This window comes from Galeopterus variegatus, unplaced genomic scaffold, assembly GCF_000696425.1.
Source record: "Galeopterus variegatus unplaced genomic scaffold, G_variegatus-3.0.2 Scaffold7374, whole genome shotgun sequence".
In the NCBI taxonomy this organism is placed as follows: Eukaryota; Metazoa; Chordata; class Mammalia; order Dermoptera; family Cynocephalidae; genus Galeopterus; species Galeopterus variegatus.
In genome coordinates, this window is record NW_007733485.1 from 32972 (window position 1) to 44190 (window position 11219).

Below are 11219 nucleotides of genomic sequence, written 5' to 3' on the forward strand. Positions count from 1 at the left end.
CCACGGCCCGCGCCCCAACTCTGCGCCCCGCGTCCCCGCCCGCCGGAGGGGCCGTGTGACCTCGGGGATCTGCCTTGCCCTCCTAGCCTCAGTTTCCCCATTGTGCACAACGAAATGCACCCCCTTGGCGTCTCTTGGGAAGTAAAAAATGCCTGGAATCCTAAGAAATTCCCCGTGGGGATGGGTGTTAATCCTGCAAAATGTGTGTGCCCCCCTCCAATAAAATCAGACCACTCAATTCGAGAGGAGCCCGCGCTCGACGGCAGACCCAAGGCCGGGACCGTTCGAGGTGGAAAAGTGAAGTCCGAGACACCCCCGGGTCCCAAAGGAAGGTGGTGGCCTGCAGCGTCTATCCGTGCCACCCCCACGCCCCCGCCCCTCCGCAGCACGCGGGACCCTCCACGCGATTTGCCTTCCCTGGGTTCCTGAGAACCTTGATGCGGGAGCTCGGGGGCTCGGGGAGGTGGAGGTCCGAGAAACAGAGTCCCCGGGAGTCGGGAGTCGGCCGAGGGGGTCCCTCTTTAGTGCGAAACTGAGCCTGGGTAAGGTCCTGGCAGTGCTGTGTCCAGGGAAGAAGGTGTGAGGCTGTAGGTACAGGGAGAGGAGAAGGGTGCTGCTCTTTGCCCTAAAGAGGACACCCAAGTGATGGCGAGATGTTTTCTTGGCAGCGGTACAAGTGGCGGGGAAGGTCCTGCTGGCGTGTGAAGGCAACCCCAGCGACTAGAGATCCGCGTTTACAGTCCTTCACTGTAAGCAGAGGACTTTTTGCCGGTGCTTCAGGTGCAAGATCTCATGTGGTGCTCAGGATGGCCCCTTGGGGTCGCTGCCTCTGTCCCCCTTTACAGTGAGTATCCCAGGTGACCAGCTCCCTCCAGAGGGCATGCAGAGGCGGAAGGACTGCAGGAAACCCGGGTCCCTCCACCAGGCACGCTTTTTCTCATCGCCTTGATGTGGATGGACCAGGATCCGGGGATCTCACGAAATTATCAAGACCAGGAGACTAGTCCCCCGCAGGAGGCCCCACCCCGGAAATCAGGAAAATTCGGGCCAGGCATTGGTCTATTTTAGAAGTGCCCCAAAGACTCCACTGGATCTCAGAGATTCCAACGCTGCTGCCCCATGTTGTTACATGTGCGCTAGGATTAGAATTTGAGGCATTTCCATTTTCTTTAGTCAGTATTAGGCTGAACTACATGAAGTTGACATCTTTGTAAAAGGTACAAACTGGTCACATGACTCTTCAATGTTTCAATCTGATAGTTGTAGAGGACAATGCCTCTGGTCTTTTCCTAGGGTAGGGGCACTTTCCACCCCTTGTCCCCAATAACTTACACCAAAGGCCCTCAGCAAACAGGAGACCACCTGGTCCCTCCTGGAGTAGCCTCCCCAGGAGAGGCATCTCCTCTGTGAAGCTTCCTGGCTCTTTCTGGCACAGCTGGTTCCTTTCTCCCAAGTCTACAATCTTCCATGAAAGCACGTACTCTCCTATCTGTAGCCCCGTTTTCTGTTCATTTGTTTTCCTCTCCTCTCTGAGCTAAAGCCACTGGAGAGCAGCAACTAGCTCCGGGAAGATCTCCTGAAATCCTTGCTTGTCGCTGACTTGGTAAAGAACCATCTTCCATCATCAGGTCCCCTGCTCATCTCCAAATAGTAGCAAAGTCTGCGAGATCTTTCTTTTCCAGTACCAGACATAGATTCTCTTGTTCAAGAGTGTAGTGTATTTTTATATCCTAATGATTTCATGAAAACAAAACTGAATAATATCTAAAAATGATCAAACTACATGAAAACGAAAGGAGTATGATAAAGTTATCTGGATGCAAAGTTCACAAATAAATAGCACCATATTGCACCTGTTTTGTCTCTCCACTCTTCTCTCACTCAAAAAATTTCATTGAGAGGATTGGCATCAGTTGCTTTCAAAATAGCCTGAAAGCATTTATATTAGGGTTTGGATGGAAAGAGGTTTGCTCGTGTTGATGGTACCCTTTGCTTACTGCCACACGTGCTAGTCCTACCTAATAAAGTACCCAGACGTACTTCACATGTCATTCTCGGTTCTGTCATCCTGGACTCCCCATGGCATCTTGGAAAGCAGATTTTATTGCCCTTGTTTTGTTGATGCAGAAGCAGAGACCTAGATTTGCTCCAGAGCAGGCCCCAGGTTACAGAGGGGTCACACCAGAGTTTGCAGGGAGTGTGGGGCCTCACTCATACCCACCGTTAAACCCTGGGAGGGGCAAGAGTCCATAACTGTTCTTGTCAGTGATGCACGTTTAACTGCTAATACTATGTTAATACTCTCTTCCATTTGCCAGATTGGAAGGAGAAGGCCTGCAAATGGGCAGTTTGCAGGCAGAGATAACAGGGAGGTTATCTGAGATACAATGAAGTGTTAGCACCCTGTGCTCTCGGTGGGTGTCATGAGTTGAATTGTGTCCCCTCCAAAATTCACATGCTGAAGTCCTAACCCCCAGCACCTCATAACAAGACCTTACCTGGAATTAGGGTTATTGCAGATGTTATTAGTTAACATGAGGTCACACTGGAGTAGTGTGGCTCCTCACCTTTATAAGGACTGGTGTCCTTATACAAAAGGGGAACTTTAGACACAGACACGTACTCAGGGAGAATGCCATGTGAAGACTGGAGTGACGCTGCCACGGCCAAGGAACCACCAGAAGCCAGGAGGGAGGCCTGCCACAGATTCTTCTGAGAAACCAACCCTGCTAGCACTTTGGCCTGGGACTTACAGCCTCCAGGACTGTGAAAGAATAAATGTCTGTTGTTTAAGCCACACAGTCTGCAGTACTTTGTTATAGCAGCCTGGACTGCACAGATTCTTCTGAGAAACCAACCCTGCTAGCACTTTGGCCTGGGACTTACAGCCTCCAGGACTGTGAAGGAATAAATGTCTGTTGTTTAAGCCACACAGTCTGCAGTACTTTGTTATAGCAGCCTGGACTGACCGATGCACCTCGCATATGGTCTGTCCTGGATAGTATTCCATGCTGCAGTGGGTAAATATTGAACAACAGCCAAGGATCTGCGAGGATCACAGTGAGACAGTCTGCTCTTCTGGGAGCACCCACCTCCCCCACCACAGGCCAGAAAACAGAGAGACACATTGTGTCTGCATGTCTGGGGAACAAGATTTCAGTCACTGCCTGGTAACCACAGATACACCTCCCTTTCCATAAGTACAAATTCATAGGACAATTTGGGCCTGCTTGTTCACGTGGGGGTGGGGAGGCGGGCTCATAGTCCTATTCTTCTTTAGTACCAAAGGCTAGTGCCTCGTTCAAGACAGGAGTATGGTTCTTCTTGCTGCAGTCACACTGCCCGGCATCCCTGGGCTTTTCACCCTTCATCAATCTCTCCTGTCCATCTTTGCATTGGAGCTTCACAACTGCCAAGGACCCTGGCCTTTGGAGAAACTACATGGATTGCCAGGATCATGGGAGTGCTGTGGGGTGGGCCCAGCCGGGAGCCTCAGCCCATGTCTAGCTCATGGCCACCGCAGCAGGGACCACATGGTATCATGGATAAAAGAGTGTGGACCCCTGAGTTGTTCTTGCTGGGCTAATGTCTCAGCATTACCCTGCCTGCTGTGTAATTTTGAGCAAGTTACTCAACCTCTCTGTGCTTCATCTCCCCCACTGTGGATTGGGGATTCAGTGCTTATCTCCCAGGGTTATTAGAAGGAAGGCCCACATGCACATAAAGCCCGCAAGTGTCATTCAAACTCCTGAAATAAATGTATTGATTTAGGGGCTCTGGACATTGACTATAATAGCCAGAGAAGTCAGCTAACCCAGCTGGAACTGAGGGGAAGGGGTCCTCGAGGTAAAAGCAGGTGCTGCATTGGGATGAGGGGATGGGCAATGAATCAGCAGACACCCACTATGCGCAAGGCAGCAGGTCTGGTCTCACTGCTGTGGCCATTGAGCGTCACCGGTCCTGTACTGCGGGATGTTCCCTTGCGTCTCTGGAAGAAGACTGAATGGGAGGTGACTGCAGCTTCGAACTTAGCGTTCTCGAGACCGGGCCAGGGTCTCGGGCTGGCCTATGACACGCCAGGCATCAGATAAACATCTGACTACATGTCCCCGTTTGCAGAGAGAGCCAGCCAGAGGGAGGAAGTTTGCGTATTGTCCTTGTCTCTTAGGATTTGGTATTGAGCAGAGCAAGCATGGCCCCTCCATCAGGACTTCTGCCTGGGAGGGAGAGGCAGATGCTAATCCAGTCATCCTAAATATGTGATCCTAAATGCGACCAGGGCCGCAAGGGCTTGGGCATGGCTTGGGCGTGGCTTGGGCGTGACTGTCCAGGTGGCACCTAGTCAGCACCTGCCCCTCCCACTGCTGTCTGAGACGCTGATGAGGAGGCAACTGCCAAGAGGTACACTCAGAGTTTGGACCAGGGTAGGCTGTGCAAACAGAGGGAATGCAGCAGATTGATTTAGGATTATCGCCTTACATGAGGAGCCGAAAGGTGTTGAGGCCATGCTGGGCTCTGTGGAGGGTGCCCAGACCCCACAGAAGAACAGGCTGGAGGCAGAGCAGGGAGGCCTGTATTGCCAGAGCACTGGAGGCCCAGTACCCAACATGGGGCCATGATGCAGGGTGGGCAGAGCCTACTCTCCCCTCCTGCACAGAGCTGGAGTCCCTGTGAGGTTTCCATGTCATCCTGGTGAGACATACGTGGCCTTACCACGGATCAGGGTGGAAGGGCCTGGGTGACCTCAGGAGGGAGGCTGTGGTCCAGGGCTGGAGGAGGAAGTTTGCGTATTGTCCTTGTCTCTTAGGATTTGGTATTGAGCAGAGCAAGCATGGCCCCTCCATCAGGACTTCTGCCTGGGAGGGAGAGGCAGATGCTAATCCAGTCATCCTAAATATGTGATCCTAAATGCGACCAGGGCCGCAAGGGCTTGGGCATGGCTTGGGCGTGGCTTGGGCGTGACTGTCCAGGTGGCACCTAGTCAGCACCTGCCCCTCCCACTGCTGTCTGAGACGCTGATGAGGAGGCAACTGCCAAGAGGTACACTCAGAGTTTGGACCAGGGTAGGCTGTGCAAACAGAGGGAATGCAGCAGATTGATTTAGGATTATCGCCTTACATGAGGAGCCGAAAGGTGTTGAGGCCATGCTGGGCTCTGTGGAGGGTGCCCAGACCCCACAGAAGAACAGGCTGGAGGCAGAGCAGGGAGGCCTGTATTGCCAGAGCACTGGAGGCCCAGTACCCAACATGGGGCCATGACGCAGGGTGGGCAGAGCCTACTCTCCCCTCCTGCACAGAGCTGGAGTCCCTGTGAGGTTTCCATGTCATCCTGGTGAGACATACGTGGCCTTACCACGGATCAGGGTGGAAGGGCCTGGGTGACCCGCAGGGTGGGCAGAGCCTACTCTCCCCTCCTGCACAGAGCTGGAGTCCCTGTGAGGTTTCCGTGTCATCCTGGTGAGACATACGTGGCCTTACCACGGATCAGGGTGGAAGGGCCTGGGTGACCTCAGGAGGGAGGCTGTGGTCCAGGGCTGGAGGCTTTGCATCAGGGTGGCCTCAAGCCCCTGATCTCACTCAACCACAGCTGGAGAGGCCTCTGGACATGGGCCCGTGTGTGATGTGGGTGCTGACCCCCATAATTCTATGAGTGAGTCATGTACAATGAGGTTGGCCTCTTGTAGCCCCAATCCTGCTGCTCCCTGGCACAACCTGGTCCCCTGAGGTCAGCATAACGTTCTCTACCATCCCTTGTGGGAAAGCCAGCAACCCCAGCATTTGCAGGGGAATGGTGCTCACATTCCTTTGATGGCCCTAGCTCCCGCCTTCTCCCCCTCATACCTTTACCCCCATAAGGCATGGCGGAGCGAAGCTCTTCTGCACAGCACTGCTCAGGGGAGGTATTTTAAACTGCACTTAAGATGCGATCTCCTAAGCTTTCATTTGCCAGGACTCCTCTGGCCACAGTGTGTCAGCTCCTTGTGGCCCCTTGAGCCCCTCTGAAAGGCCTCCTTCCCCTCCGATGGAGACAGCAGGTCACTCCAGCCCCCCATGCTGCTCAGGTTTTCCTAAGGCAGAGCCCTCTTCCCTGAGGCATGTCACATGCCCCTCAAGAGCCCAAAGCAAGTGCATCCTGTTCCTATTTCTTTTTAAATTACAATTTCTTTCTACTAAATTCAAAAGAAATCATTCATTGCAGGTGAGCTGGGGAACACCAAATCTCTGCTTCCATATTTTCTGAGCTGGTGACCATGGTGTGTGCTCTGTCCTTGCTAAGCTCCCTGGGGCTCTGCAGCATGTCCTGGGATGCGGGAACATGGCGCTCACGGGGGACTTTGCCAGTTCCTGATCACAGAGGCCCATCCCAGCCTAACTGCTGCGCAGCTTCCCATCAGGGAGGTTGGCCCCAAGTGCAGTTTCCCTGGACAGGTTTTTGCTTGTCCCAGATTGTCTTGGGGATGCCTGCTGACTATAGATGGTGCCCAGTCTTTGCCACATGTCCTCACGTCACCATATGTCATATGAGGGACAGCGATTATGGGCCGCGGCACTGGGACAGCAGGAGCAGCTGCTCCAGGCACCTTCCCCAGGGAGCACTGCTGAGGAGCATGTGCACAGCGGCCCTGCCGCTTCCACGCTTGCTTCCAGCACCTCCTGGTCAGCTTCAAACCACATCCACACAGTTCCCTCAGGGACGACACTGAGTAGTAATGTTTGGGATCTGCTGGACCCAGGGAGTGTATCAGTCAGGATTCTCTAGAGAAACTGAACCAATAGGGGGTGCTTGTGTGTGTGTGTGTGTGTGTGTGTGTGTGTGTGTGTGATTTATTTAGGGAATTGGCTCATGAAGTTATGGAGGATGGCCAGGGAGAGCTGATGTTGCAGTTCAAGTCCAATGACTACCTGCTGAAGAATTCCCTCTTTCTCTGGGCAGGTCAGCGTCTTTGTTCTATTCAGGTCTTCAGCTGATTGGATGATGCCCACCTACATTATAGAGGCCAGTCTGCTTTACTCTAAGTCCACAGATTTAAATGTTAATCTCATCCAAAAACACTCTCACAGACACACCCAGAATAACATTTGGCCAAATACCTGGCACTGTGGCCAGCAAAGTTGACACGTGAAATTAACCATCATCAAATTCCATTTGGAGTTTGGCCAAAGTCACCAGAAAGGAAAAGATTGTCAATGCGGCCACTGTATTTTCCTCAAGCAGAATCAGCCCATGTGGTCTGTCAGTGGGCAAATTGTTTAAAATTAGAAATGTCCTCCCGGGGCCGGCCTGGTGGCGCACTGCTACAGTGCGCCGCTTGGGAGCACGGTGGCGCTCCCGTCGAGGGTTCGGATCCCACATACAGACCGGTTCCCGCTCACTGGCTGAGCGAGGGGCGGGAGCAACACCGAGGGTTGCGATCCCGTTGCCGGTCCCGGTCCGGTACGGGCACGACACTGAGGGTTGCAATTCGTTGCCGGAAACGAAAAAAGACAAAATAAAGGAAAAAAAAAAAAAAAGAAATGTCCTCCCAAGTCCAAAGCTTGAGGCTTGTAAGTTGAAGGTGACATTGATCTAGTGTCCTTTTGAGCATCCATGTAAGGGTGGGAGGGAGGACAGAGTCTCATTGTGGACACGGCCCATTAGAAGGCTGCTGCTTGGCTTCAAGGGAAAAGGCTGGGGAGGCAGACAAGAAACCACAGGATGCCCTGCGCCTGTCTCCCTCTCACCAGCATCTTTGCTTTTAAGGAACTAGGGCTGGGCTTCCCCAGTCATGGGTGCCTCTGATGGTCAGCTGAGCTGGGTCGGCTCCGGGTGCGTGCCCATCCATACCTCCCTGGCAGCATCTTCCCGGCCCTCGAGCTGACCTGAGATGTGTGCACTTCCAGCAGGAGCTGTGTGTGCCAGGATCTCCCAGGCAGAAGGAAACCTGTGAGAAAGGTCCACACACTCCCCAAGGATGTAGAGCACCAGGTTCTGGAGACACTGAGGTAGAGAAGCCTCCACCCTGCCTCCAGGAGCTCACAGTCCAATGGGGGAAAAAGTGGGAAAGCAGCATCATCTAGGGTGGTCACCTCTGATGCTGGAGGCAACACAGGCTACCAGGGCTCAGAGAAGGGAGCCCTTCCCATGGGGAGGCACCCAAGAAGGCTGTGGGCAGTTGAGGTGCCAGGTGCGCACCTGAGCAAGAGTGGGGTTCCCTGCTGGGTGATGACAGCAGGAAGGGACCTTGAGTTCTCGAGTGACTTTCGGGTCAACAATGCTCTTGGTAACAGAGCAGGCTATGTCACCCTCTCCCCAGTAGCTCTCCCCACCCCCCATGAATCATTCACAATGGGGACAAAAGGCAACGGGAATAGGGAGTGCTCAGGTACTTCCCCAGAGCCCCTGCCCAGACTCAGTTATTTATAGTGACGCTGGGGATCTAAGCGGAGGAGCGTTAAATGGATTTGTGTAAACCATCCTGGGGCTGAAGATGGGGAGGAGGCAGGCTCACCCTGAAATGTGCTGGGAAAATATTTAAAATAAGGTCTGGCTTGGGAGAGCGGAGCAGAGCGGAAACTCGGCTCTGACAGCTGCGTCTGAACGGCCAGAGGAGCTTCAGCCTGAGGATTTGCACTAAAAATAGAATCGCTGGCTTGTGGGTAGAGAATTTGACCCAATTAGAGATTACCAGTTTCAGGAATTACTGGAAAAGAAATCTCATTAAATAGGTTAAATATAGGAGCCTGAAGCTTAAAAGGCCATTTGGGATTAAAAGGAAAACCAAAACTCCAGAAAGATTTTAAAATAAATTTTGCACCTCCTTTAGGGGAAGGGGACTTAGACTCTAAAATGCAGCCGCTGCACTGAAGGGACCTGAGAGATGGACTCCTGGAGGACCACATTTTACAGAGAGGGCCAAAGGCTCTTCCAGAGCCACATCTGGACCCTGTGCCCAGCGAGGTCCCCACTGGCTACCGTGGGGTTTCTAGGTAGCCCCACTCTTCTTGTACCAAAGAGCCAGGGATGGGGCAGCAGTTCTGACAATGCTTAACAGTGGTGACAATGCTCAAGCCAGGACACAGTGACCATGAGCCCCAACCCCACCCAGCCTGTCCTGGATTCTCTGAAACTCCAAGGCACTGCGTAGGCTGCCCAGGAACAGGTGGCCACACTCCATGCCTCCCTCTCCTCCCCATATCCAATCTGTCACCAGGTCCTACAGATCCTGTCCTCAAAATGCCTTCTTCATCTGCATCTCTGCTCCATGCCCCTGTGGTGGCCTGCACAGACAGGTCTTCCTGGTGCTGCCAGGACCATTGGAACCATGGCTCCACCCTCCCACCACCCAGTCACCCATTTCCCCTGAAATGTGGAGAGGGTCTTATCCGTGTCTTGCTCTTAAGAAAAAATAGCTTCCTAGTGCCTCAAGACATCCCTTAAAGTGTGTTTGTACAACACGCAAATCCTGAGAAAAAGGAAAAACTGTGTGTGAATGCATTGGAGAGATGTTGCAGGCAGGAAATCCATTAACCTTCGTTTACGGCAGCATTTCCGAATTATTTGACCTTGAAACACCTAATGGCATACGATGTATCACAAGAATAGTCTGGGCAATGCTGGACAGTGTGCAGGTCGCCCACAGCCCTTACTTGGGATTTTTGACCTGTCAGTTCCTTGCATTCTCCTCTATACCTTGCTATTCCACCTTCGAGACTGGGTTCTTTCCAAATCTCTCTTTCTCTTTGCAGAGTATATAGGAAACACCAACTCTCTTTCATCTGGACACTACATACACAACACAAAACACTTTTGGTCACCAAAAATGCATAGGTTTCCCCACACCAACCAATTCCCTGACACCAACTGGTGTCCTATAATTCCACCCAGTTCTGACACTATCTCCCTGGAGTGAGCACAGATCCCACAGGTTAAGGGCTCAGTCTCACAACATGCCCCCACTTCAGAGGCTGATCACAAGTAGTAGGTCCCCAGGTTACCCACACTTCTGTCTGACTTGGCCATAGACCAGAAGTTCTCATGACCCCCTTTTCAGTTTCCATCATTTGCTAGAGTGAGGCTCACAAAACCCAGGAAGACAGTTTACTTACTAGGTTATCAGTTTATTACAAAAGATATATTAAAGGATAAAAATGAACAGCCAGATGAAGAGGTATATAGAGTGATGTCCAGAAGGTTCAGGGGAGCCTGAAAAGTTATGGGGTCCACTGTCCTCCCAGCTCTTTGGTGTGTTCTTGTCCATCAACCCATAAGACCTCCAACCCATCCTTTGGGGGTTTTTACGGAGGTTTCACTACAGGGCATAATTGATTAAATCATTGGTCATCGGTGATGAACTCAACCTCCAGCCCCACTTGCCTCCCCACCTCCCCAGAGGTAGAGGGGTGGGGCTGAAGGGTCCAACCCTCCAATTCCAAAGTTGGTTACACTGGCAGTTAGCCCCCATCCTGAGACTATGCAGGAGTCCCCAGCCATCAGCCATCTCCTCAGCATGCAGAGACACTTCCCACTTTGGTGATTCCATGATTTTAGGAGCTGTGTGCCAGGAAACAGGAGCAGATACCACATGTATATTTCTTATTGGTCCATGCAGAGTTTTACCCATTGCATTGGGAAACCTTTTCACTACAACTTAAAGGAGTGGAAGCCCAGAGCTGCGGGGTTGGTTTACACAAGTCTTTGCCTGGTCCCAAGGCCCAAATTGTGTTTTCCAGACACCAACAGGGAGACCCAGCACAGCAGAAAGATGTCCCCCTGTGCCTCATGTCATTTCCAGTTCAGCTCTGCCCACCAGGCAGGAAAGACAGCCGGGCAGCCCCCAGTCCACATACTCATGTTCATCACTGAAAAGGAGACAGCCTCCCTCTCAGCATTCTCTTAAACTTCTGCCAAGAGTCTTCATGACCCAGCCATGGTCATGTGCTTACCCCTGGGACAATGACTGTGACCAAGGTATTCAGAGCGTCCAGCTGACCAGCCCCCAGTCCACATACTCATGTTCATCACTGAAAAGGAGACAGCCTCCCTCTCAGCATTCTCTTAAACTTCTGCCAAGAGTCTTCATGACCCAGCCATGGTCATGTGCTTACCCCTGGGACAATGACTGTGACCAAGGTATTCAGAGCCTGGGTCATATGTGTGCCCTGAGGCAAGGGCTGGTCAGGGAGACACATAGAAAGGCGACCCCACATTGGAACCACATGGACTGGGGAAGATCTGGAGCT